Consider the following 27,990-nt stretch of genomic DNA (forward strand, 5'->3'; position numbering starts at 1 on the left):
GTAAAAGCTTTGATCTTCCCCAACACCTGCTTTTCTCTCAGACTGTTTCAGGCTCAGAGCAAAGGTCATCATTTCATTTCAATAACCCGATTTAGCAGACAGGAATAACTAGAATATTTTTAACAAAGCAAGATGTTAACAACATTCTTTCAGAAAGCTGCAGCAGCACAGTTCTCAACCCCGTCTTTCCTTCCCCCTCTTCTCCCAGAAAGAAAAGGAACAAAAAAGACCAAGCTTCACTCTCCACCCGAAATGTTTCAGACTTTTATTTACACGTTCCCCAACTAACACGCAAAAAACTTTTCCTCCCAGTTTATATTACCAAGACTTACCCCACTACATAATTTTTCAACAAAACCTAATTTATCAGTGAACAAACTCCTCTCAACCAGAAGGATCTAGATGTAGGGTTCAGACAATTCATTAGGAAAACAAGCTTTTAATGGTTTAAAAATGGGGTACACAGGGATGTCTTCACAAAATGATCTCTTCACTGAAGCTTTTGCTGCAGACAATTGCCCTGTCCCAAAGAAAATTGTGCTAGTTCCTCCTCTCCCTTATTTTTCAGCCCCATCTTACAAAAAATCCCACGAAATGCCTGGCTCCACCGCTCCTAAATCAGTCCCAGCCTGCTTCAGCCAACGAGCAAAGCAACTTTGCATGGCACGAACCCTCATTTGCTAACGTGGCTGGTTTTAGCCGAACCAGATAAGGTATTGCTCACCCGAACAGTTCAGAGCGCGGATGGGAGGGGAGGGCAATAAAACACGGGGTAAAACCTATGGTATCACAGAGGGGAAAAAAGAAGGTGGTACACCCAAGCAGCAGGGAGGCAGCTGCAAGGGTACTCCCACAGCCCCAACCTAGGCACAACCATGCCCACCTCGAACAGCTACCTAAAGCTAAGTTTGAAACAAATTAAACTGGTGCAAGTTTGCATGCACACAAAAACACACGTCTAGAGTTTCAATCCCAACTTTAGCTCAACCTGCTGTTGAGTCAAGAAGCTAAGGGCTGCAGCAAATGCCACCTTGCTGAAGGGGAGGTGTAAGGGTTTACAGCCCATCACCTCCAGGACAGGTTGTTACCTGAGTAAAACTCGCTCTGTCCAAGGCTCCCTTCTGCGCTTCAGGGCACATCCACTTGAAGCACCGCCGCGTGGGTTTAACGGGCCGTGCTGAGAAGCGACCAGGGTGGTTACGCACGTAACCTTCAGTTATGAGTAAAAACGAGCAGCTGGGGTCAGGTCCAAGCACATTCGACGTGCACGTAAGCCTGGTAAACACAAGCTGTGAAGACACCAGAGACAGCAGCGAGCGCTAGCATTACTTCCCCAGCCAGGCTGCAGGCACCGAGCTCGTTCACGACAGACAGCACAACAAGAGGTTCTCCAAACGCAGCCTCTGCCAGCCTTCACTTAAACAAGCTGCTTTCTCCAGTCTTCTTTTTTCCGGATTTCACCTCATCTAGAGGTTCTCATTTAAAGCAGCACAAATGAACTCACAAAACCTTCCCGCTGGTTTTTATTTTTTTTTAGTTTTTTTAAACAGGCATACAAGGGGACACAGGAGAAACCCGTCAGTTCACACCCACACACCACATACAGATCAGGATCGGTGGCCTTGGGTCTCTCCTCACAAGGCAGCAGTTATTTTACCCAGCTAGCTCCTTGCAGCTAGCAACTGCTACTCTCTTTGTCCTCAAATGCACAGGCTTTAAATCCCAGTATATCAATATAATGGTGTCACAGCTCCTTTCAGGCATTTACGAAGTCTGGCAGTTCAAGTTAACAAAATGTTTCCTAAGTTCCTCTGAAGACAGGGCATGTGTAAGAGAAGCTTTAAACATTGCTAACACCAGAATCAATACACAAAATATATCCTTTCTACTACACGGCTTAGAAACTATTGCAACTTTTCTGTAACTATCCCTGTTATTTTTAACGTGGAGTCCTTGTTTTGCAGCTTGGCAAAGGTTTTCTGACATTTGTTACTGTTGAGAATTATTTCTAGTCCATTGCCACTGAAGCACCATTTAATACAGCTCGTCTGAGGGTTCATATTAAAAGACAATTAGCTTTTTAGAAAAACAAATGGTTGAATATTATATTACCTAAAACATATATAATTACCAGAAGTGCACATTTAGGACATTTTTCTACCAATGGTAATTATCTTCTCAGTTTTCCTCAGGACACCCCCCTCCTCCCCAGTCCATTTTTATACGGTCTGAATTACTGGCTCTCTACATTGCAGCTCCATCAGACAAAATTTTACTTCTCTGAGTTGCTTCAAAAGCAACTTTTTCAATGTTGCCTTTAGCTGATAGTGGAAGAAATACACTTTTCAATTTGAAAAGGTTTGGTATTCTTTTAAAAAGCTACAAGCTCTACCTAGTTTCAAGTTTGCCTGACTGCTGTTTCTCAACACAGAAAGTTTCATTTTCATTCATATGTCTAAACCACCTTTTGGAAAGAAAAAAAGTCCCCAAACAGACACTTCCTCTCCACAGTTCCTTCTTTTCTCTTTTTGAAATAAACAGAAGTATTTAAAACAAAAAAAGGCAGGATTCCACTCTCTGAATACCAAAACCAGGGAAAGCATCTGGAGAGCCCTGCTGAGCTTACAGTTCTCCACGAGCTGGTTTAGAGGTGCCTGTGGCCAGCAGAGCAAATTCTTGCAATTTGTGTAGGTTTGCCACACACTCTGCTCCACGACATGTAAATGTTTAAATTATTTTCTTGATAGCTAATACCCTCGTTCAGCGCCCATGCTTATTTTACAGGCATTGTTACAATTTTTGAATAGCTACGGAGAGCAAATAGCTTACAGAGGCTCTGGAGAGGGGAAAAATAACAGCACGAAACAGCAAACCTACCAAGAGAAAGGGAGTGGATAACGTTAACAACCACCTCCCAGGAATATGTCAGGCCAGATCCTGCCTTCGGCAGGCAACGTGCAGGTCCTGGTGCCTTCAAGACACAGTTTTCAAGAAAGCTGTTCCTCAGAGGGTCCTCTTCTGGTTGGAGATACAACATCCACTAAAAACAAACCGTGCCACAGCAGTCTTGGGAAACTGCTCACTAGCTCCAAAACTATCTAGCAGGGCACACAGGGCACGCGCACAGAGGAGAAAACTAACAGTATCCTTGTCAACTTGCTTTTAACTTGAAATTGAGTCTCGGTGGAAGACCAAGTTAAACATTAATTCCCTGACAGTGGTCAGCCCTAGGTATCACAAGTCGTAACCGTAGTTTCACAATCGCATTTTGCCGTTTCTTTCCCTGGCTGCAATATAAAACTGAACAAACACTGAGATAACTTGGAACTGGAGAACAGCAGAAGTGACTTGATACAAAGCTTGTAAAAGCAAAGCAGCTTTCTCCCAACCTGTCAGTTTCATTAAGTGTCAAAATACCCCATGGGAAACATAAGTAATTCTGGAAAAACATACAGAATGCTGAAACAATATGTGCAGCCACAATATACATTAATATGCTCTTTTTCTTTCAGGAGCTGACGCAATTTGAATGCAGCTCACCCCCTTTCTTCCATTCTGAAAAAGTCTTGTATGGCAAAACATTTATACCAAGCTCACTTCAGAAGTCAAACCACCACCACGCAAGAAGACAAATTAGGTAAACGTGAAAGAAGCTCCCAGATGAAGTCAGGAGACAGTACGCTAACAGTAACCACTCAAGAAGTGCAAAACATTCCCTTCAAAATAAATATATATATATATATCCGGTATATTCACACAGAAATGTTGATGATTAGCTAAATATGGGGTGTTCTAGAAATAGTCTAAAACATCTAATTATAGAAGCAGACAGTGACATTCAATCCATCTAAAAACAACTCTTTCCCACAGTTTCCAACCTATATGTATTTGCTATCCTTATTCCTAGCAAATGAGCTGAGCTGTAAAGAATTTCTCCAAGATACATGAAAAAAAGGTTGTACATCCAGGTTTGAGGACCGAAGGTTGTTCAGAGGCTAACAAAATGCCATCGTTTTCACATTCAAATCTTAACCCAACCAAAAGTCACCTGTGACCCAAGGTGACTGATCTCTTTAAGGACTTATAAAGGACTGCACAATTCTTCACTAAAGATAGCTGTTAGGTATTTAAGGCCTAAAACACATCAAGGTAAGCATGTATAAACTTCAGTCCCTATCTAATGGGATCCTGTTAGCACACAGACTGACACAGCTGGGGGCTTTGCCTGAAGCCAGACCCATATTGAAGAATAAATCATTTGTACCTCTCCAGAGATCAGCCCCTTCATGTCAGGAGAGGGAGAAAGTCCAGAGCATTTCACATTGCTGCTGCAGACTTTTGATAAGCAGAAGACCTCAAATTTCAGTACGTACAGTCTCTCAAACGCTTTATCTGGGAAGCTACGTTTAAATAAGATTTAAGAAAGCAAATAATCTCTAAAGCACATCAGTGGCATTAAAAGGATAAGGACGGTAAATCACTGGTGTATCGTAGCTAAGTTTCCGCGCTCACGGAGCAGGGCATAACCACGGCTGGAAACATGAACTCCACCTCCTGCCACTCCTCTACTGAATCACTCCAGAGGAGGAAAGTTCTTGCTGCTCTTTGCGCACCCAACAAAACTCAAGAGAGTTACCAAAACTGTCAGTGAAAACAACAAAATCTGCCAGGGAAATCCGAGAAACTTTTACTAAGGCTTGCAAGAAGTGAAAGCTGTTTTGGAGATCAAAGTTTCTTATCTGATATAAAGGTAAATCCTGAATTTATGTTACAAAGTCTTTGCTAGCAGCTCACCTAGTACAGGTCGACTGTAGTCCCCACCCTTGAATGCAGCTCTGCTGAAATGAAAGAAAAAGGTATACATACACCTTGTGCATTTTTCTTAAGCACACAAGTGTCCATAGAGGAAAGCACACCACCGAAGCATGAGTTTGTAGCAATACTGAAACATCAGGCTATACCAGGCCAGCAACATTCTTAAAATCTGTGCCTTTTTTTTTTTTTTTCTCCTCTTGTTTGAGTGCCAAGATCATGGACTTGGCAATTCTATTAGTCAATAGATTAAAAAAAAAAAAAAAAAGAGCACATTAGAAAACAGGCATTTCTGTAAAAGCATGGGCCTGGAAATAATGTCCAAGCTAATTGTCATCTAATGATACCACTCCCATGGCTCATCTCTCATCAACCACAAATTCAATCCAAATAGAAAGATCCCTGCCTTAGGGAGGGGGGTGGGGGAGAAAAGAGGTGTTGTTTTTTGTTCCTGAGACAGAAACAAATGTAGGCTTCAGCTATAAAAATCAACAAAAGCTAATGCCATTTCTTGTTCACTTCTAACCTGCTTATCTGCCTCCCAGAAGGAGACCTGTTCAAGCTGATATCTGTCAGGCGCAGAGGAATTTCAAATCGCTCTTCCTAACTCCACCACTGCACCCCAAATGCTTCTGTAGTTCTGGTGTAGCCCTCGCACGGCAGCAAGACGGCCTGAACATGGCAGCTTTGCGTTCAAAGAGGAACTGCTCCTCCACGAAGCCCTGCTCAAGAGAAAGCAGCGGCAGCTACTCACCCTTTAGCACAGAAAAAAACGTTCTGCCCAAGATAAGCAGCTGCGGCTTAGGAGCCGACTTAGGACAGGATAGCTGAAATGTTGAGGCTGGCTGTCTTGATGGGGTCCGGTACACAAAAAAAAGAAGTGGAGGAAAGAGGTAAGGAAAGGGAGGTTCACGCTCTGTCGGCTGCGAGCGCGGCAGGCAATCGTTACCTCGGTCCTAAGGTCCGAAAATAAAACTCATGACGAAAAAAAAACACGGAAGATGCAAATCTGTTAAAGAATTCTTCAGTAAGAAACTTCTACCATCTACTGAAAACATTTTTTTTTCCAAGTGGTTCCACTGTAGCTTTATCGTTTCCTCCATGGATGTTTCAGAGTGAAACAATGCACCAAGTAAATTGCCAAAGCCCTTGCAAAAAAAAATGTTGCTTTAAGACAGAAAAAATGCAAAACATAAAATCAAAAGACAGTAAAAACACACCACACCGTAAGGTGCAGAAGGAAGATACAGGCAGTAGCTGGAAAGGACTGAAGATAAGAGACCATCTCACCCCAAACATGACCACTCACTTAATGGTTGCCTCTCTCCCTCCCTCCCCTGTAACCAATTACAGCGTTAAGCAAGACTCCATTATGCTGTCAGATACAGGCTTCAGAGAGCAAACGAAACTGGAAAGTATCCCCCCCTGCGTAAGAGTTTGAGTTCCCTGTCATTGCATTTTCAGAAGACGTTTGGCTTTGTTTCTCAGCTGAGAGGCTGACATACGGGGTCCAAAGTTATCTACTCAAACCAAATTTCTAAAGATATCAGCGTACATTTCTGCTCAGCTGCGAACAAGGTGGGAACACTCATTCGTCCACAAGAGTCCAGAAGTATATAATTAAGAGTATCAAGGTATTTTTCCTCCACTGAAAGCTGAAAAGTAATTCGACACAGCACAACCACCTCGGGGATTTTCCCGTTCCGCTTCAACCACCGCTAACCCCATTTTTATAAGCGCTCGGTCCCTCTGCCGCACGCACGATCCCCATTACCATCATTTCCTAGTAATTCCCAGGGGAAGCGCGAGCACCTGCCCATTTTTAGGGGCGACGGGATTTAACCTCCTGTTTTTCAGTAGCACGCAGAGGTTGCTTGGGCAGAAGGAGACCTGCAGCCGGGCGTCAAGAGCGACCCCACCTTCGGCCCCTCCGAGCCTGCCATTTTGGGGCAGCTCGGGATGACACCGGGAAGGTGTCGGCAGAGCGAAGGTGCTCAAAGCCACGGTGCTGGCATCCGAAACCTCGCCCGAACCACCTGGGACCCCGCTTGCCCAGCGGGTCCGCCTTGACGCGCAGCGCGCTTCCAAAGGCGAGGATCGCGCATACCGCACGGCCAGCGCCCGGAGCCTGGCGCGTCCCAAAGGCGACAGGCAGCACGCCTAACGCGCGTTACAAATCGCAAACGCTTCCAAAACTGTCTGATTCCGGAAAACACCGAAACAGCCAGAGGGACACGCAGAACTACGGCCGCGCCACAGTGCTCCCCTCCCGAGCGCTGCTTTCACCCGCAGCTCCGTTTCCCCCCCCACCCCCAGCCCGCCCTGTCAGCGGGGAGCTCTCCTTTCCCCCCCCCCCGGCCCCGCTCGGAGGAGCTGGCAGCGCTCCCCCCGCCCGCCCCAGCCCAGCCCAGCACGTACCGCCGGGCCGCCCCGCAGCTCCGTGCACTTAAAATGGCTCCTGACGAAAGGGGGGGAAGTGGTGCCCGGGCCCCGGCCGGTGACTCACCGCGGGGCCGGGCGGCGCGGCTGGGCTCGGCACGCCCCGGGCGGCGGCCGCCTCTCGGCCGGGCTCGGCCCGCAGGTGGCGGCGACGACCCGGGCTTTGGTGCCTTGTGTGCCCCGCCGGGCAGGTGCGGCCTTCGCGCCCCGCTTGGTCCCCACATGTGTCCTGTCCCCAGGGCAGAAGGCCCTTTTCGCCCCCCCCCCAGCTCACCCTTCCCCGTCCCCAAAGCCGTGTCCTTGCCCCACGTCCTGCCCCAGCCACCCTCGTGACAAAGTGGCTGTGGGACATCTCGTAGTTGGTACCCGCCACAGTGCTCATGGCGAACCCCAGGAAAATATAACCTGGGGAGGACCCCAAATCAGCTAGGGGAACACAGTCCCCGTACCATTTTTCATCAAGTCAGCGAGAGGAGTGACATCCATGTCACTCAGGCTTTTGAGAGTATCTTGGTGAATTTCTTACATGCTCCTCACCCATGTAGTACCTCAACACCTGGGGACTGAGAATATCTCAGTGAATTTCCAACATGTTCCACATCTTCCTAACCCAAACGTGGTGCGAAATAAGGACCCAGTCAACACACCCATGCTCCAAGCCACCCAACATGCAGAGGAAGGCAATGCGAGGGCTGCGGATGGGGCTTATGAATACAATAAGCACACAGAAAGGCCTGGCAGAAAGTCACCCTGTAAATTACCACATGGAGGGTCAGGACAGGCTTCTTTCCATCTTGCGTTGGTGGGAAGGGTAAGCACAAGCAGGGTTTGCAGGCTGGGAAGTGCATTCATCTTCCACTGTAAACCTGATTTCCAGAAGGACAGAGTCCAATGTGCCGCTTCAGAACCACAAAGCATAGGGATGGCATGGCACAGACCCCAAACCATGCAGACAGGAGGGGGTAACCAGAGGGCGAGAAGCTGGGTTGGGAAGCAGGGGAGGAAAGAAGGCAACAGAGGTGACTTTGCACACTTGTACAAAGACAGGCGAAAAGCCTTAAGCTGCCTCTAGCAAACAAATGGAAAAAACTCTAAATATGAGTAAATGCTGCTGTAATTAAACACCCCCTAGTAATAAACATTAGTCCAACAGGTGATTCACTGAGCAAAACTCGTTGTCTTAGGGACATTAGTATCTCCGACTACTGGCCATGTTCAGTAACTGAGAAGAAAATGTGTTTTACTTGCAGTTAATTCAGTCCCTATGATATCTTCATGGCACTCAAAGGCAAAAGTGGCTTCCAGTTTACTGTTTAAGGAACAGATATGCAGGTATTATTTTATTAAATGTATTTTATCCCATTATTTTGCAGTCTACTTTAAAGGCAGACCTGAAGAAAACAACAGCAAGCAGAGCAGCAGCAGATTTTGTTTTTTTCTTCTATGATTTACCAAGTAGTTATCACTTAAGTCACTACTCACGTAGCTTCACTATAAAAATGTGTCTTCATTTGTATTTCTCAGGTGAAAAAAGAAACCACATGGAGGAAACACCACAACGTTATTTTAGTCACTGTATATTTTCCACCACTTGTGACAGATGTATTTTTCCCTCTCTCCAGCAACTTCATTCTAATATAATCTTACTTCTGAAAATATTTGTTTCTAGCACTGCAAAACCCTTTAGAAATCATGGGGCTCTGAGGGGAGAACTCTGACCAGCTGCTCAGCAGTTACAAGGACGCTAACATAGGCACAGGGAGAGCACCATTTTAATTATTAAAGAAAGTCTAATAGTTATGTTTTACAGGGAAAAAAAAAAAAAGTAAGAGTCTTATCCAGGCAATCAACCAAATTGAAAAATCCTTCATAGTGATGTATGACCACAAACTATGCAAACATTTTGCTGTTTCTAGGCTAAATCTGGAAGCAATATATATATTTTTACAAGCTCATACAAAAAGCAAAAATATTTAGCAAGAGATAATGCAGGTGGATGTTCATCCCTAGTACTGTATCAGATCTTTATGATTCTGGCTTAGAGAAGTGACCTTGCCCATTGCTGCGATGAGTATCTCTATGAAATTCAGACTATCAGTTGCCCAAAAGACATAGCCAGACACTGACCAACAGCGTGGCCAAGGCCAATTCAAACAGCTTTTACCCTCCATCCCGGCTGCATATTGCTCACACCGAGCTACTCCCCCCACTGTTTCCCAGCGCAAATATTTGCGTAGCCGCACAGCGAAGCGGGCGGTGGAACCCACCAGCAGAAAAAGTTAACGCTGCACAAATAAATAAATAACGCGTGATCAAATTTCCAAGCTTTCGTTGGCCCTGGCTCCCACAGCCACACGTGCTGAAGGGGAGCGGTGTGGTCGAGCGGGCAGCGCGGACCTGGATGTGGCTTCCATTTCTGCCGGCCTCATGTGTGGCCCCTGAAGAAGCCTCTTCTCACCCCCAGCTGGGTAAGTGCTGTCCCTCCTTCTTCTCCGGCCTTGAAAGCTACATGTGCGCAAAAGGGAGACTGTTAAGTTCTCGGCTACAACTGCCCCAGGTGTGACGGCAGGCCCGAGAGGCGCTCTGGAGGCATGCTGACCCACCTGAAACACAAAGAGACATTTCAGTCTCAAAGGGGCCTACTGCGAGGGAGGTTCGTGCCTCTTTTCAGCTTTCATTTTTGGATGGGGGTTGGGGACGGAGAAGATATTATTCAGACAAAAAAGGGGACAGAGGCCCTTGATTTAAAAACTGTTTTCCATTTTGCTTCTGTTACACACCAGGCCACCACAGGGAAGCCTAGAGAGTCCCCCGTGACATGGGACGCACGGTGCCATTCCTAAAGCTGCTGGAGATGCTGTAACTCCTCACCAAGGCTACAAGGGAGAGACCACATCCCTGCCCTCAGCACACACAGGCCTGGGGCTTCTTCAGGCTGAAGGGAAGACTCTGGCTTACAACTGGATAAAAATCAGATTTAAGGAACTCCCCTTTCCCATTTGGTTCCGTAGGATCTGAGTATCTCAAGCTTTGCAACATACTTAATCTCAGGTGTCTCTGGAGGAAGGAAGTATTAATAATCCCATTCACAAACATGGCATGAACACCCCAGCCGTATGCCCAAAATCAACTGCATGTGTACAAAAGGTGACACTTGAACCAACCTTCACCCAAATCTGAAGCTAGCACCTCAACTCTTGCACCCTTCTTTCTCCTTATCTACACCAAGAAACTGTACTGGTACTGCTACAGCATTTTAGTACTGTGGTTTCTCTGTCCTGGTAGTTGGGACTTGTGGACTGGCACCTCCCTCTGCAGCAGGTGCCACAAAAAACACAGAAACCCACAGCAGTTTCAGTCTAACGCTGCCAAATGCACAATGACCTAAATGTTTACAGATGGAGAAATTGCATCAAGAGATTGCAAGGTAACTTGTTCCTATCCACAGAGGAAGTCTACGCTACGAGACATCAGATGTATAAAAGTTCACTATTCAACAATTTAATCACAAATCAAAAGGAGAAATTCAGAACCCAGAATTTTTGGATACCTAGAGTGCAGTCCTCACAGCTACCAGTTCTTAATGTGCACTTTAAAGGTATGGTTCAGTGATGTTCTGGTGCATGCTGAGTACAGGCTGAGCACAGAGCACAATGAATTTGAGAGAAAACGCTCCACTGATTCACTGTAATGGTCACCTGAACTGTAGCTGAATTGTAGGAAATGAGAAGTGGCGGTGAATAAAACATATATTGGACAGGCCAGTATTCTCAAAGGCTGGGAGGGAAAGTAACCTGGTCATCCTACGTCTGATCAGAATCCTTCAGATAATAAATGTTGTCATCTTTCAAAATACACAAGAGTCTTTTGCAACTTTGTGGTCAGGAAACTCCGAGCCTCCTGAAATTAAACCCAAGTAGCAGAAGTGGTGAGAGAAGTGCTTCAAAAGCAATGGAGTCACAACCAAGCACTGGAGAGCTTTAACCTCATCCATTTTATACCTCCAGGTTTGCATCCAGTGTTTCCTATTGAATTTGGCAAGACAGCTGCCTTTGCCAGCAGAACAGCAACATCCCACACAGCTGCAAACCCCTGACCTTGCACAGCCTTGCACAAACTCTTCTTGGATCACCACTAAGGTATTCCTAGGTCACATCTCAGAGATGACAAGCCTCAAGGAAAACCTACTTGCATAGTCACTTTTCCTTGCTCTTTTAAGTTCCTGCTTTCCTCCTTTTGTTACGTTTGCCTCTGGTAAGAAACATTACTTTTCAGTATTTCTAAGAATGTTTTTAAGATGTGGCTATACCCTCCTTTCTACTGATAAACAGACTTAGGAGTGAAAGAATTGCAAAAATCCAGGCAGTAAACACAGCTCTGACTCGAGATAGCTTCTGATCCAATCTCAGCCGCAAGTTCCACGCTAGAGCTTCTCTCTGACACTTCTCTACCAACCCCAACCGCACTTATCTCTCCCCCCATCCTCCCCTGCTCTGGTTCTGGTCCACGTGGTACCAGTTAAACCTTCCAGTGACCTGCTTTAACACATGAACGTGGCAGAAAGCTGACCGAGGTGGGTGGGGAGCATCAGCAGCTCTCTGTGCGGTTAGCGAGTTGAATCAGCTCCGAAAAGGCTGTGATGAGCGAGCACTGCCAGCAAAAGACAGAGGACCTCCCTTTTGTGGGTGGTAGCGAAGCACCCTGCTAGGCTGGCTGAGCAATAGGGTTTTTCACCCTAAGAATCACAGGATTGCACGTTAGCTGAAAAAAACTGGGGGCGTGTTATCCAGGGGATGATCCAGGCAGGGAGGAGGGACAACCACGCCACTTAAACCTGTGACTCTCAGACCGATCCAACTCTGTCTCACCATCCCTCCTCAAGCTATTTGTACATTTGTTTTGGAAAGTGCACTGAAAGTCATTTAGCATCCTATAAATACACCTGCCAATGGATTTGATGGAAGTTACACGTTTAGACCCACAGATGAGACAATAAAACAAGGACATCAAAACAAAGAGAAGACAAATTTACAACCCATACTACATCTCTGAGTAGAGTTCAGATCCCCAAAAGTCATGAAACAAAGAATGAAATCATGATCTGCAAATGCAGCCAGGAGAAATCATTGTGCCTCATCTACTGTTCTCACGAACCCCCGTCAGACAGACAAACAAAACAGATACATCCTGAAACACAACTCACTTCTAATTCACTACTTCCCAATCCTTCATTTGGGGACACTAAAGTGATCCAGAAAGACCAATACCCTTTTATCTTTAAATACTGTCTCTACACCCTGTCCCATCATGGCCCATACAACAAAGAAGCCAATTGATGGAAAGACTTGAGAAATAAATGGGCAGAGAAATGAATTTTATGAAAATAATTGGGTAATTCGATCTGAATTTATTTTTTTTTTTTTTAAATCTAGAAGAGCTTACTCCTTGAAAAAACAGACTGGAACCACAGTTTCAGTCTACAGGTGGAAACATAGTGGAAGACTCAAGGTGGTGTAGTTCTACTCAACACTCAAATGTAGTTATAGACCATAACAGTAATGCCATTTAATATACAGAACATCTCACTAAGACTCCTCAATGCTAAATATTTGAAATAAACAAAGCCAAAAGGACCTAATTTTTGTACGGTAATAATTACTGCCTGTCCCAAGAGGACCGCAAGGGCACAGAAGTACTATGCTTTTATGCTGAATTCGCAGACAGTATGCGTAACAGCTCTGGAAAATCTTGAAAAATTTACTTCGGTATTATACAAAGCTATACAACCCTGACTGCAGTAAGATCATGCTAGATTCATGGCTTTCAAAAGGAAATGATCACCTGTGTATACAGCTGGCTTGAAAGACAAGTGTTATAGGTCACCTACCTATTTTTATGGGTTTGTACTTACCTTGCTTTCAAACAAACATGGGTTTCCTCCTATTGTGCAAGAAGGACAGAGAGGTGGATGGATACTGAGCATGAAATGAGACTGGTAAAATTCAAAAATATACAAAAGAAAGAAAGTTCAATCTTCAAAAAAACAAGAAGCAATATTTCCTGAAAGACAATACTGATTCTTGAAATAGATCAGTAGATCATCCCACAAGTTGAGCTTCTGATCCCCCACTACTATTCTCCTTCAGAGATCAATTTCCTTAACGGGATTGTTCTGTTTGTTCAGGAGGCCTTGCAAGGATAATTTTTAAGAACACAAACCTCCTATCTACAACTATAAGATGTTACAACTGTTACAACTGCAAGAGCTGTTACTATGCCGGTAACAGTAAACTTAGCCTTTGTTTTTTTCCTTTCTTACACCAAAATAAATAATAATACAAAAAATAAAACCAAATATTTGCAAACATATGGTTCTGGACTGGATGAGCAAGGACTGGATGAGTTTGATATAATCAAACTGTGGCCTCTTATCTGGGACACTCCATAGCTCACTGAGGAATCCTCATTAAAAAGCTGTAACTATATTTTTCCTCTTCTCGTACTGTGAGTCACTCATTACATTTTTGGATGTTGCAACACATTCATGAATAATAAACACACACTAGGAAAAAAAAAAAAAATCCAGCGTGAACACTGGATTTTTTTCATGTCTATATTTATCAGTATAAAAATCAAATCAAGAATGAAGCTTAGAGCTGAAAAAAGTTTCTATGCAAGGAATGTTGTTATTCACAGACAAAATATTCGGTGTAGCCTGAGACAAGCACACAGATAGGCACAGAAGTTAGAGCACGACAACGTGAGCATTACTATTATTGTTTGGCCTTTATACAGCGAGAGAGGACAGGGGGAGGGATCGTCATGTTCCCCACCAAACTCTCTCCTAAGGGAGAACAGCCAGACACCGCCCTTTCGCTGGACAATTCTGGGCCCAATGCTCTGCTTTTGCAGCTGCCTTTTTTTTTTTTTCCTCCTTTCTTTTTTTTTTTAAAGGCTAGGGAGTTAGGCTGCGGAGACGGCACAGCCCCAGAAAGTCAGCCGCGCCACAGGAAATTAATGTTGATACCTCGAACGAGCACCATGGAATTATTTATGCACATTTGTGTTTCAGACAACAACAAACGGCATCTAGCACATGCACACGTAGGGGTGCTTGGGACAACATTTTCCACAGCTCCAGTCAGACAAAAAACTGTTGGCTTCCCTTCCAATTTTCGTTGTCCTTTCGGCTCTGCAGCCCCAGGCCAGACATGCTGCCTACCTCACGCGCTTGGGCAGGCTCCCGGTACAGATGTAGGCCTCATTTACAGAATTAAAGGAAATCTAGATACACGTTAATTTTCAGAAGAATACCGAGCTCCATAAATACGCTCGGATGAGAGCACAAGAGAATATTTTGGCACCGCTCAGGATATGAACACAAAGGAAAGGAAAGTGTGTTTATTACTGCTCTTCCAGCTGCTCTAATTAGTGGAAAAAGATAAGAGTGCTAACTTGGAGAGGCAGGAGGAAAAAAAAACCAACACCGTAAGCAAAAAAATAGTAAGCTCGTTTAAATAAATACATTTTCCATTGCAACTCATTCGGATAGAGGGCTGGCTATTAAAGACCAGTTAGCTAGAAACATGAGCCGCTCACTTACTTGTTCAGGAAGTGATCGATACTTTTAGTGGCAGGCCTACCTGTCCAAACACATGGTACATTAGTCAATTGATGAATACATAAATCATGGAGAAGAACCAAGGGAAAGAATATGGAGATTACAGGAAAGAAAAAGGAGGGGTATCAGGGAGCCTGGGCTACAGATAAGGGGAACTGACAGCTGGAAGGACAACACTGATCTCTCAGCTAAATTTCAAGCTGCTTGCACAAACAGAAGCCGTGTGTCTCCACGCTGATCTTTGTCCTGGCGAGCTGTCCTAAAGGAAATCACAGATTATAGTTCTGTGGATCTCTCTAAGACACCAAATTTTCACCTCTTATGGTCATTTGTCCATAAAAATGAGGTACGGCAAGCAGACATATCGTAGAAGACACTGTTGCATGCATACGTATAGGCCTAGTTTCAAAGAAAATTGCTGCTCCCATTAAGTGTTTTCCAAAAGCCTCACAGGAATCATCTGTCTTTACCCTGTGGTTCAGGGGGCCATGAAAACAACATCAGGCACCAGAGGCTAAGAGAAAGAGAGGATATTAGAGCAGGCATGATTTCATACATGGGATTTTTCCCCTGCTTTCCACTAACAGAGGTCATTTACTTAATGGAGGGAGCTCAGCAGTCTCCTTGAGCAGTCTGTCATTTCCCCAAGACTTATAAAACACTTAGTATCCTCACTGCTCCATCCAAAGCACTATGCAATCACTATGTATACATTAGTGATTATTATTTTAGTCCAATACTGGAAATTTAGCATCTCAGTGTACACGTTTAACCTTAGAACCCATTTTGTCCTTCACTTACTGAGGGCTCGCCAACCTTAAAGAAAAAACTACAGCTAGCCTGAGTGGAATGATTTTAACTCCCTCTACCATCAAGGGACAGGTGAGACCTACATTAGACAGCAGAGCACTCAGATCCTAGGCTGGTAGCCAAATGCAAAAGTTTCATCCATTGCTTTTCTGTGACCGACTTTATTTCTTGAACTCTCACTTCCAGTGTTCCCCCTTTTTAGCATGACACTTTAGAAATGTTTTCCAGCTTTGAAGATCAGACAAAAAGACACTAATTGTGACTATGGTCACAGAAACCTTCCCATATTTCAACCACTAGTGAAGAGTAGCATCAGACTAATTTAAATTTAATATTCAAAATAATTAAAAGAGCTTTTCTTAAGACAGTGGTTGATGATCTCACTCAGGAAAGAGAAAGGGTAAAGAAAATTACTTTTTCTGTATTATTTTTGTTTTAGATTAATTGCACATCCTTGGGCCTGTTGAACATTTGCTGCTTTGTACAAGCTAGGAGCAGCTTTCTCTCTGCTACGCTGTTCTACAAGAAAACTAACTGCCCTAAACAAGCCCTAGACAAATATTCTTTAATTCTTTTATTGCTCATCCTTAATTGCTTGCAGCAGACTGATGCTTTCCCAAATGAAAATCCCAAATGAAGAAAGCAGATCCCAAATACCCTACATCTAAAAAAGAGATTGACCCCAGGGTTTGACTCTACTTTCTGAAAATACAGTGATTTCCAACCATTCTAGTCAAGAAAGAACCATTATTCAGCAAGTGTTTGTTTTCAAAGCTACATGTGTATATCGTATGTGCACATTTTGGCAGAAGTCAGATCTGGAGGGACAGGAATTATGAAACAAAATTATACAACACATTGGAAAATTCACTTGCACCATTAAATGTCAACTAGCAAACAGGAAAAACACCACCAGGCCCAGTGCCTCCTACTGCAAAACCACCAGTATCATCAAACGATGCACACTTACATTTTTTCAGGTGAAATTGTAGCTGGATGCCTGCAGGTGTTGTGATGGGATGCCACTGGGCAAGGAGGGGCTGGGGCCCTTATAGAGAAGCCCTATGAAGGGGGAGGCAGGGAGGAAGAAGCACCACACTGGATGTAAATCCACAAGAAACCTGCCTCTCTGCTTATAATGCCCAGGGAGCGTTCACATTTATAGGCAGAGAAGAGCAAAGATCTGCAGGGCAAACAGAGTAAAGACCTTTTAATCTAAATAGACAAAACAAAATAGAAGAAGGGAAAACTACATACAATCACAGAGTAGTTGTCCCGGCTCAAGGACTGTTTTCTTCCACACTTCTCTGTTCTGCAGTGTGTTTGTGTGTGTGCGTGGGGGGTGTCGATAATATAACGTGTAACTATATTGCCTTTTCCTTGCTAGTTCCACTTAACTACAGAAAATTATAACCAGGCTCTCACCGTTTCACACATCAGCTTTCCACCTGGCAGAACATCACTGCTTGCACAACCACACAAGCTTTAAAAAAAAGGTAATGACACTTACTAATCCAAGGCCATTCCCCTTACCCTTATATCCAAAATAGCATAGTCAGAAAATGCCATGAAGTCAGTTTTCCTCCTTGGTTTTTGGGTGTCAGTATTTGTGAATGAGAAGACTTATGGTAGGTGAGGTTTATTCCATGAATGGAGAAGATAAGAGGGTCCCACTCATGACTTCATTAGATGCTGCATTCAAAATATCCCCTAAGTCAAGTTACTAAATTTTATAGAAAAGGTCAAAATACAAGATGAAATCCTTTCTTTTCTCTCCCAAGATGGACTAGTAAAGGTTTGGTTTTATGCAAATGTAGCCAACTCTCAGTCCAAGAGAGACTTGAGAGAATAAAGCCAAAACTAAACCATACCTGAAGAATAACACACTTAAGATAATGTAGATACGCTATTATAAAGCAAACAGAGAAATAAGCAAAACATAGCTATGGTAGAAGTAAATATACCACTACAAACTGATTAACGTATTGAACCCTCAGCATCAAGAATTTTTTCCAGCTTATTAAATAACCAGATTGTACACATCTATACTATATACATACACACATACAGTATATGGTTGTATATAACCCAGAGTACGGGGAAGCCATATTCAGAAAGAAAACACTGCAAAGGAGTTATAGGGAGGTCTGACGAACATCCCTCAGTTAATCTGAAACACCACAGTTGGCCACTTTAAGCTCCTCTGTTTCACTCTCTTTACATTTTGGTGCACTCAACCTTGGTCTTGTTACGAAGCTCCTTTCAGACATCATCCGACAGCACCCACACCATCTCTGTTTGGCTCTGAGCAGAGCAGAAACACACTTTTGCAAGGCGTGCTTGGACAAACCCCCAAAAGGCATCTTCTGATGATCCATCACTTTCATTTTTTGTTTAACACCGAAGGTGTAAAGATTTAGTAACCTCTGGAAAAAAATATATATCCCATCACTAATGAGATAAAATGGAGCTGGTGGCAGGTTACTTACTTAATTTCCTCTCCCACAGCCCTCATGACTGAAAACAGTCCCTGCACTGAACAGCCTTTCTCGCAGCCCCAGCTAAGGCAACAAACAGGTCACTTCACGTGTGTTGAGGGGAACTTGTGGCCCCAGTTTCCCCACTGTCTTCCCCTTGGGTCTGATCACTGGCACTGGACCCCAGGCTAACAACCACAGCTGGCTCCTGCGGCACTGGTCAGGTTTTTCTGTACCTTCCTCCCCATCTGGAAAACACAGTAAAGCGAGCCCTGTGGACCGACTAAAAGGACTTAGGAGATCTTGAACTTCAGCTCTTGGTCATACCTAACTGGAACGCTCTAGCGCTTCACTGATTGCAATCCCTGACTTCGAAAATCTAACTGTTCACCTACTTGGTGAAAAAACTGCCTATCCATACTTAATGTGTCCTCAAAACAACACCATGCTAAGATAATACTTAGGGGGGAAGAGAGGAGAGGAAAAGAAATCTGCCTACGTATGACTATTCTTCAATGTTATTTGGTAGCAGCATTCAGATTTGAGTTTTCCTCGTGTTTGATAGAAGCTAACAGTTTGTTCTTGAGAAGGACCCTCCCCCCAAAATACTTATGCTATGGGTAATGAAGTCCATTCAGCCTTCTTCTGCACACAGTGACCTAGCTCCCAGCTATTCTGTAGCAGTTCAAATTATCTGTTTTATCAGCAGGGCTATTCACAGTTTCTTCTGTATCTCATTTCCCTGGCTCACGTCCTGCCAGTTAGAAGGAGAAAACTACTCTGGATCTACCTTAATCTACTTCCTTCCCTTCCTAAGTTGTTTTACCCAGTTTTCTTTCATTCCCAGCTCTTTTCACTATTCCTCGTGCATCTGAACATTCAAGATACATTTTGGAATAAAGAAGATGGAAGCACAGTAGTGGCTCCACACAGCAAAAGCATGGAGACGCCTGATTTCGAGCTGCCCAAGCTGTGACGACATTCCAGCCAGAAACCACATTGAGCTGTAATCTACTTATCTGCGTATCTGGAACTGGTAAGCAGTGCCTTTTTCTAGCAGATAAAACAAGCAATCCCAATAAAGGGCATTCCCCAGAATGACCAAAAAAAAAAAAAAACAAAAAAAAACAAAAAACAACCAACCCAACTTTGAGGTTTTTTATTTCTACATGTCTTCAGTTTACTAAAAAAAATAAATTAAAAAAAAAAAAGTGAAATATGGTTTAGAAACCTGACTGGATAAGAAAGAAGGAGCACACATACAAAGAAGTGCCAGTTACAGTGTTCAGAAAGCCACCTTTTCCTAGCAGTCCTCTAGTTTCTTTAACACAGTCTGCAGATTCAGTATTGTTCCTAATACTTCCCTTTTAGAATAGCTTCCTTTGCTAAAACAGTCATTCTGCAAGTGCAAATGCAGTGCAATACAAAAGAACCAGAACTACGTACCTTCACCCTCAAACCACACCTGCACAAACACTTGTGGCTGTTGAAACACCCATACCACTACTGCTCAGTTTGATAATAAAATATGCAGAATAGAAGCTTAAATCTGAACATACGTGACAGATCCTTTCCCACCTCAAAAACAAACAAACAAAAAGTTTTGATATGCCTGTCCACCACATATTTCATAAACAAAAAGCTCTAAAGAACGAAGCAGTCTCTAACAATATTTAATGTTGATAAATGTCAACAATACGGAGAAAAGAGAAGGGAGAATAAAAAAAACCCTACAGGATTAGAGAATTCAGAAAAGTAATATGCTCAACAGGTGCTGAGGCAAATACACAGGACCTGGAACCTAGTTTGAGTCTTAAAACATACAAAGCATATATCACTATATATCCATAAAGGCAATTCCTTGTATAAGTACCTTTTTTTTCCCTTCAGGAAAGCACTAAACAAGTAGTTTATAGCTAATGCACAGATTTAGGGAAAGAAAACAAACAAACAAACAAAAACACCTACTTAAAGAAAGATGAGGGGGCTAATACAATAACAGCCTATTGTACTATTTGACCTTCCAGCTGCTAGTCACACAGTAATGACAGAAGTGACAGACTACAAACTGGCATTTCTGATGCAGCTTTTATTTCAGAGGGAGAAAACACAACACCTACAAAAGTTAATGTTTTCTCAAAAATAAAAGAAAATAAAACAGGAAGACCTCTTAAGCAAACAACACTCCCAAAAACATGCTGTGCAGTAATCTACCTAGGACATGGTACATAATATGACGCAACCATACCCACTCCAAAAGGAAATCAATGATAAAAGTATATCAGTGAATTTGATCACCAGAAATGAAAAACATTTCACATCAGTAGAAGTGTCCTGGATAATTTTCACAAACGGTCATTTGCCAAGAATAAAAAACATACAGTTCTGACTCTCAGCATCTTGCCTGCAGTATATTTATGGTCAGAAGCCAGATCATTCCTTCATTAAAATACTACCTCTGTAACAGCAGCAAAGTTTCACTACCATGTAATATTAATATTAGAAAACTGAATTTTAAAAAGTCTTAGTAATTGTTTTTTTTCTACTACTTCCACGAATACACCACTAACTTCCTCAGCCCACCCCCCAGCAGCATCTCAGTGTATTTACCAGAACCTACGTCAGCTTTGCCACCTAAGCTCACCAGCCCGCTGCAACTAACACAAATTAACTGTTTAAACTGTGTAGGAAAAACAGATTGTTTTGGCAGAAATAGAAGGATCCCCACAGTGATCTGGCCAGTCTGGCACAGGTGACCGACGGAGGACAGCAGTGGTGCCTGCAGCTATGTCAGTGCTAGGTCACCACAGTAAAGAGCATTGCGACCATGAGTCCCATACTTCTTATTTAGGCCTCAGACCTGTTCCCCCCTCGGGATTCCTGTGCAAACCCTCAGCAAGAGTGATGGTGGCCGGGGTGAAGAAGTTAGTGCCTTTTCCTGCCCAACATCTACTTAGAAGACAACTGTCTCCAGCTGAGACCCGTATCAACTAAAGGTCAGCCATTTTGTTTGGTGGTGCTGTCCGACTTCACGATGTTTCTTTCCTGCAGGGGAAGAGCAAGCAGAAGAGCTTGAAGAACTGACTGAAAGCCAATTTGCAACAACGTCATATTTCTGAGGCAACATTTCTGTCTGGAGAAGGTACTGCTAGAAGAGTCTACACCCTGGATTTTCTTCTGGAGCTCCGTAGCAGATTCACTTCTGTTGCGCTCGTCTACCAGCGCCGATCATGTTCCTTAGGCCACACTTTATTATCATGCTATGTTAGATCAGTGCTCCTACAGTGGTCTATGAATGCTTAGTACTGTCTCTATCCATTTTCGGACTATTTTTGCTGTCCTTTTACCCACAATATCCCTTCCCCTGTCATATATCTTTAAAAAAAACAACACAGCAAATCCTACGCCAAAGGGCAGCATAACCTTCTCGCCTCTTCAGTAATTTAAACTCTTGACAAAGTGGGCTCTTTCGGTTTCCTGCAAAACAGACGTATCTGCTGTCATTCTCTTGATCAACATTGAAAGACCTTGCCATTGCTCACTGAATTTCCACACTTATACAGCATCTCTTAACAAAAAAGAAAGAACAAAGAACAGATGCCTGGATGCTATCCAACCCCCCTTGCCAAAAACTGTCTCCGAAGACCTGCAGCAGGGTACAGAATCCTACAACTTTCCCACCAGCGCTTCTCCTTCTCAAGGCAGAAAACCAAGCTTGTTGTGACTACCTCCAAAGACCCCAAGCATGCCCCCAAAACAACCAGTGCACGATTAATGCATGAGCTTCTTAAAATGACAAAGCAGCAGCTTCTCTCAGAGCAGCAACAGATGTTGAAAGGGAAGCTGCAGCAGCACCTACCATGTGAGCAACTTTCAACCAGGACTTGGCATGTTGAGTTTCCTACGTGAATACATTATGCATAAACGAGTTGCAGAACAAGGTCAAGCAAATTGAAACACCTCATTAAATTTCATCGATGCCTGTATGACCAGGTACTTGAGATACTAACTGCTTAATGTCACTATTATATTAATGGAGGAAAGAGACAAGAATATCACGGTGCGCAGAGGACACAGGTGAATCTGAAAGTCGGTTTTAAGAACAACAAAAAAAAAAACACAAAACATATATGTGGAAAAACAAAACAAGGAAATAAAACTAATCCTATGGAGCAGGCAGAATTGTCTTCACTGGCCCCAGATGTGCCAGATGACAGACTGAGCGGAAAGTCCACACATGTGACAGATACAGAATAATACATTTAATAAAAACACCTAACTCTTGACTATCCTGATTACAGTTACATTCAGCACTGATGAAGGGAGGAAAAAACAAACCTTGCAAAGAACTCAGTCCTCCTACTATTCCTTTTTTAATTTGGTTATCTGGGTGCATAATTATCCTACATGCACACGATTTGTGCTGTTAGGTGTACGAATTATATAGTCAGTTATGCAGCTTGGCTCTTTAGAAGTTTTATATTCAGATTTGATATGTCCTTCAGATAGACATAAGTCACTTAACAATTCTGTAAACTTCAATTTTAGAGTAAAACACTGCTTCATTTTATAAGTAGCAAGGGAATAAAACTCACTAAGTATTACAAAACACAATAAAATGTCAAGAGATAGCAAACTATAATCCATGACTGCACTTTCAAAACAGGCACCATGTGGTGATACTCTTTATCATCTCCATAATGACCCAATTTATAACAAACTACTGGAATAATAAAGTAGGGTTCAAAATTTACTTTTGATTCTTTGATAGTCATTTTCCAAGAAGAAATTTATTAAATAACCTAATTAGAACTCTTAAATGAAAACTTCCAACCTTATTTGCACTTTATTAGTGAATTAGATTCTGTATACACTCACAGTCAATAGAGCATTATCATTAACTTCAATGAACTTTGCAAGAGGCACAAGGGCCAAACCCTAGAAGACTGTATTCATATTCTTTTCCCAAACACACACATCTCAATACAGCAGCTGAGGAAAATGTTTTTAGAAATCACATTTGAGACAAGTACTTTGGTGCTTAAGTATATCCAAATAAGCGGAAATACTCGTATGCATGTTTTTGACAAGTCTAGAGATAATGATTTACAAGAACTCAGGCTTCTCAAGTTTCAGTTCTTCTCAATAGGAAACCTTCCAGTGATGTCATTCTGTACAGAAAGTGCAATTAGTTACCTTAAAATTTTCAGAGGATGTTTGAAAGTGTGAATGAAAAAGACCAAATTAAGACCATCGTGTGAAATATGGAACGTCAGATCCTGGCATGCTTTTATGTACCATTTACCCTATAGTAGGCATAATAAAATAAATTTTCTAAGGAAAGAAATACTTTAAGTATTGAAGTATATTTACTCTGGTTCAGCTGCCAGAGGGAAAAAAAAATGTGTTTGTTATATTAAAAAGAATGAGCTATGGAATTATAAAACATCATCTCATAACTATCTAGGCTCAAGTGCAGCTCCCAGGCCAAATTAAACCTTTAGCTTTAGCATGAAGCTGTCTGAAAAGAAACTTGGTAAGTAATACTTTGACTTGATTTGAGCAGCCCATCGTGTGTTTCAGGTTACGAAATTAATTCACCACCATAACTTCTGTTGTTTTAGCGACTGCTGGTCCTGCTAGCTTGCCAAGCCACATGCACACATGCCCACGTCCTCGTCTCCAGCAAGCCCGTCTGCTTGCAGCAGGAGATCTGGCAGCAGGAGAGGCTTGTCCAAAGGACAGTGAGGTGCTTAAGGGCAGGGTGGGCTTCAGGATACTGCGAGCCCTCAGCAGGTCAGTTGTAAGTGGTGAACAATGCCTTGTCTGCTAAGTGGCAGGGGAAATTTCTCCATCCCTAAATATAGCCATCTTTACTGACTGCTGAGCGAACAAAGGAGGTACACCAACCTGCAAATACGAGACAATTCTCTGTACTGACAGAGCAGTACGGAGGAAGGTGAGTACCCAAAATGCTGTCTCCAGCTGCAACCAGATGTTAATGCTCTTGAGGAAAGCAAAAAGTATACAGTCATTCATCATAATCCCAGAAGTGAAATTAGGCATGAAGAAAAAAAAAAAAGGTTCTCCTGAACCAAAAGAAAACTGCACAACTTCAGCATGCCATTTAACTGTGATGTCCAATGTAGCAACAGGTGCTACAATACACTGACAGCACTGCAAATAATCTTGTATTCTTGATCTGGTGAAGAGCACAGGTGAACAGAGCACAGTCCTTTCCCTCTCTACATGCACTAACAAAGTGCCCCATAAAACCAATCCAAAGCACTTCTTTGAGAAGTGAACGTTATCTCATTTTAAATACTCCCAGCAACATTAAACTCATTAAAATGTTTAATTACCCTCATTGCTACTTAATATTTCATTATACAACACACCTAACTTCAGCTCCTAGACACGTTGGATGTCTCAACAGGGTCATACAATTTCCTTACACATGTGTAAGACATACACAGGCATCATTTCACCTCTGTTTCCGCTGAACTGATAAACTGCATTATAAAGCTTCTTTTTTAAACCCTGGAACACTTTTGTTGCTGTGCTCCTACTAATATTTCACATCCTTCCTCATGTGAACAGCGACACCGGACGCAGACTCAGAATTCCAGTGATCTTACTAATGCCGTGTCCTTTCCCATTCCTAGGCACTATTTTTATTGCTGTATAGCCAAAGATCACACTTTGTTGACAGGATCACAATGAAGACTCCCGTTGAGATGATTATCCACACAAATTCTTAAACCTTCTTTCAAATTACCAGTTTGAAGACAAGTCTCCTATCCTGCTGGTGTAACTGCATTCCTCATTCCTTAGTAGCTGGCTGCATGAACTACACATTCTGCTGGATGGGAACCAGCTAAAAACATGATTTGGAGTACACCACACTAATAACCTGTACCACACACAAACCTGTATATCATCTATTGGTAAAGATGAGATATCATTGCAAAAACTGTGAATAGAATGGTATTCAACAGCGTTGCACCAAGACCCAGTCCCTGGGGGACCCCACAAGAAACAGCTGCACTCACACAGAAGAAAGACACGCCTAAGTTCCTCTCTAAACTAAGATTTATGAAGCAACTTTGCCAATGTTTGTGGTATTTATTCCACAGTGACTCCATGGCACAATTGTTTTCAACTCACACTTCACTGCAAAGTTAATAGATGTATCAGGGACACAATATAGGGTGAGTCTGCTACGATTGAACAGTTGATGAATAGCTTAGGAATTTGGGAGATGTGGTTTTCTACAATTCAAAACTCTGGGAAGCAATTTGCTCCAGTTCTACTGTAAATTGGTCTTTAACAATTGTTAAGTCATTCTGAAAGATTCAGAACTAGTAAGCCACAGCTTGTTATTTATTTCAGAGGCTCCATTTTAAAGTTTGCAATTTTTCAGCCACGAGAACAACAATGAATAATATGAGTAAGTAAAAGCATTTGTACAATTAACTGAAAAGTTTTAGGCTCTCTATTAAAAAAAAAAAAAAGACAAAATACCCTACCAAACTGAAATCAACTGGGTGCCAATTAGTCAACTGGGTAAGGTATTAATTAATATTACAGTTGAGCAGTGTATTTAAAAGCACATAAACATACACTGGTATTGGTGAAGCTTGTAGCGCTGCCTATTAGGCGGTTGCTGAAGACTTCTAATGCAAGATGCTGCTTTCAGCTGCTTGTAACTTGGCCAGACTTGGACTGTTTGGGTTGAAATTTTCCAAGTTGAATGTCTGCCTCAGGCTAAGTTTTGTTCCATGTGTTGTAAAGGTTGCTTCTGAGGGAGGGGTGTAAAAAGAACTGAGTAGACAGAGATTAAAAAACCTCAGCCAAAATACTTCAGCTGTTTTTCAGAACAAGACTGGGGAAAACACTGTCTTTCAGTATTAACAAAAATGCTGGCAAACTTGTTAGAAGGTTGTAGTGCCCTTTCAGCTTCGGGTAACAGATTTGAAATTTGACTTGAGGGCTGGAGCTGCTATACTGAAGTTATGCCTTTTGCTGCCTCCATGAAAAATCCGCACACATTTGGTCAAACTGCTGAAGACAAATTATACATTATGCGTTTTCAGTAGATGCTCACTAGGCCACATCCACGTTCTTCACAACTCCTCATGCCCATCAGACTACATAGGCCATCCCCTCAAGCACTCAGCAACTTTTCCCCCAGCTCCTACCCAGGAAAGGACTGCAGCTCAGATAACCATCTTCAATTGCATGTAATAATGGGAGCAGGCTCCAGACTGCCCACGTAGCGGCCAGTTGAGGCCAAGAAGGTGCCAGGCACTTGGGATGAGAGCTGGAGCCCTGCTTCTCCTGCCCTTTCACTGCCCTGTCCCGTGGGTCTTCACAGCAACACGAGGCCGTAGAGCACCACAGAGAAGGACCAAGGAAGGTGCTTCATACAAGAACCACAGAGAGCAAGGAACGACACGAGAGGGTGGCAGAAAAGCTGAGGAGTAAGGCTCCCTCCACAGCAAAACCAACAAGAAGGTGAGGGAGAAAAAACGGGCACAAGAATGACTTGAGACTAGGAAGAAAGAAAAAAAAAAACACAAGGGGCTGGAAAAGGAATGCAACTCTGTGCAAGGAGACTGGGAACAGGGAGATGGGAAGTACAGAAGCAAAGGAGGAGGAGAAAAGGAAGGCAGATACAAGGAGACAGCGTGAGAACGAGTCAAAGGATTGAGACAAGCAATGGCACATGAGGGGCGCAGACAGAGCAGGAAAATGCAAGATCCCAACGGCACGCTCTCCTCCAGAGTCTGGGACACAGCCCAGGATTTCTGAGCCTGGCCATTCCCTCCCTGCCTAAAGACAGCTGCGAAACAAACTGGCAGAGCATAACAGATCCTCTCCTGCTGGCCTACACGCAGCCAGGACCAACCACTGTCGGTCGTTCTCAATGGAGCTCGGACGAGTCTCACGTGTTACATCAGTAACCCAGCTGAGGAAGGTCGGGAACACACATGCATTGCTCCAGGCTGCCTAGCTGCTTATCTTATCTTTTCCTAAGGGGAAGAAAAGTTAGGAAATGACACAGTAAAAGCGGTTTAAAAAAAAATGTGATTAGCACTGTAGAATTGAGGACTTATTAGAACTGAGTAATGGTAATTAAAACTGTCTCCCAGTGCTCATATGCATGGAGGTCAGCCTGTAATTGTGACTGACCTGGTCACATTTTCTTCCTGACAGAAGCTTTGTTATAATTAAAGCGCAAATTCTCTTTTTGCCCTTGTCCTTTAGAGCATATCTGCACCATCGAACCAGAGAACGAATGAATTCTTTTCTCCCAGGTTCTTCGGTGGTTCTTATCACTGCAGTAATCCATAAAATAAAGGACACTGATCCACAATTTTCTGAAGACAGGAAACTAAGATATGAAAAAAATCAAGTAAAAAGCTGCAGACACTGAGCGAGCAATTCGGACGATCAAGACTTGTATTTCTACCATGCTTAGCCCTATTAAACATTTTCTGCACGTTGAGAACAAACAGTCATTGACTTTTGTTCCAGACCAGTGAGTTCAGCACGACAGCAAATCAGACTCAAGACTCAGGTCAGGCACCCAGAAAAACAAATGGCCCGCGTGAGAAAACGGGAAGTTTAGGTGGAAATCCTACGGGAACAGCAGGGGCCGCAGAATCCTGTCCTCCAGCTATCTCGAGCACGACAATGCCTCTCCCTCTTCATGTAATCACCTGCCTCATCCACCACGCCACGTCTCCTGCCTTCTGCCCCGCTGGGGCGTCCCTGCGTGCCGCTGCCATCAGCCTATAACCCCTGGCTCAGCACCAGAGCTGGGTG

At 43.2% G+C, this 27,990-nt stretch overlaps 1 protein-coding gene across 3 annotated transcripts in view; it reads right to left on the minus strand.

The window, feature by feature from the left end:
• ELF1 (E74 like ETS transcription factor 1) overlaps positions 1-27,990 on the minus strand; it is an 88,168-nt gene that overhangs the window by 58,426 nt on the left and 1,752 nt on the right. The window contains exon 1 of one of the 3 annotated variants that reach the window (XM_080587733.1): positions 7,231-7,490. The exons of 1 other annotated variant lie outside the window; for it this stretch is intronic. The gene's annotated coding sequence lies outside the window, so the exon portion shown is untranslated. Of the gene's footprint in view, positions 1-1,088; positions 4,228-7,230; positions 7,491-27,990 lie in introns of those variants that run through there. One more of the 3 variants, XM_080587737.1, reaches the window with a different exon arrangement.

The sequence above is a fragment of the Anser brachyrhynchus genome, assembly GCF_964034855.1.
Source record: "Anser brachyrhynchus genome assembly, chromosome: 1".
In the NCBI taxonomy this organism is placed as follows: Eukaryota; Metazoa; Chordata; class Aves; order Anseriformes; family Anatidae; genus Anser; species Anser brachyrhynchus.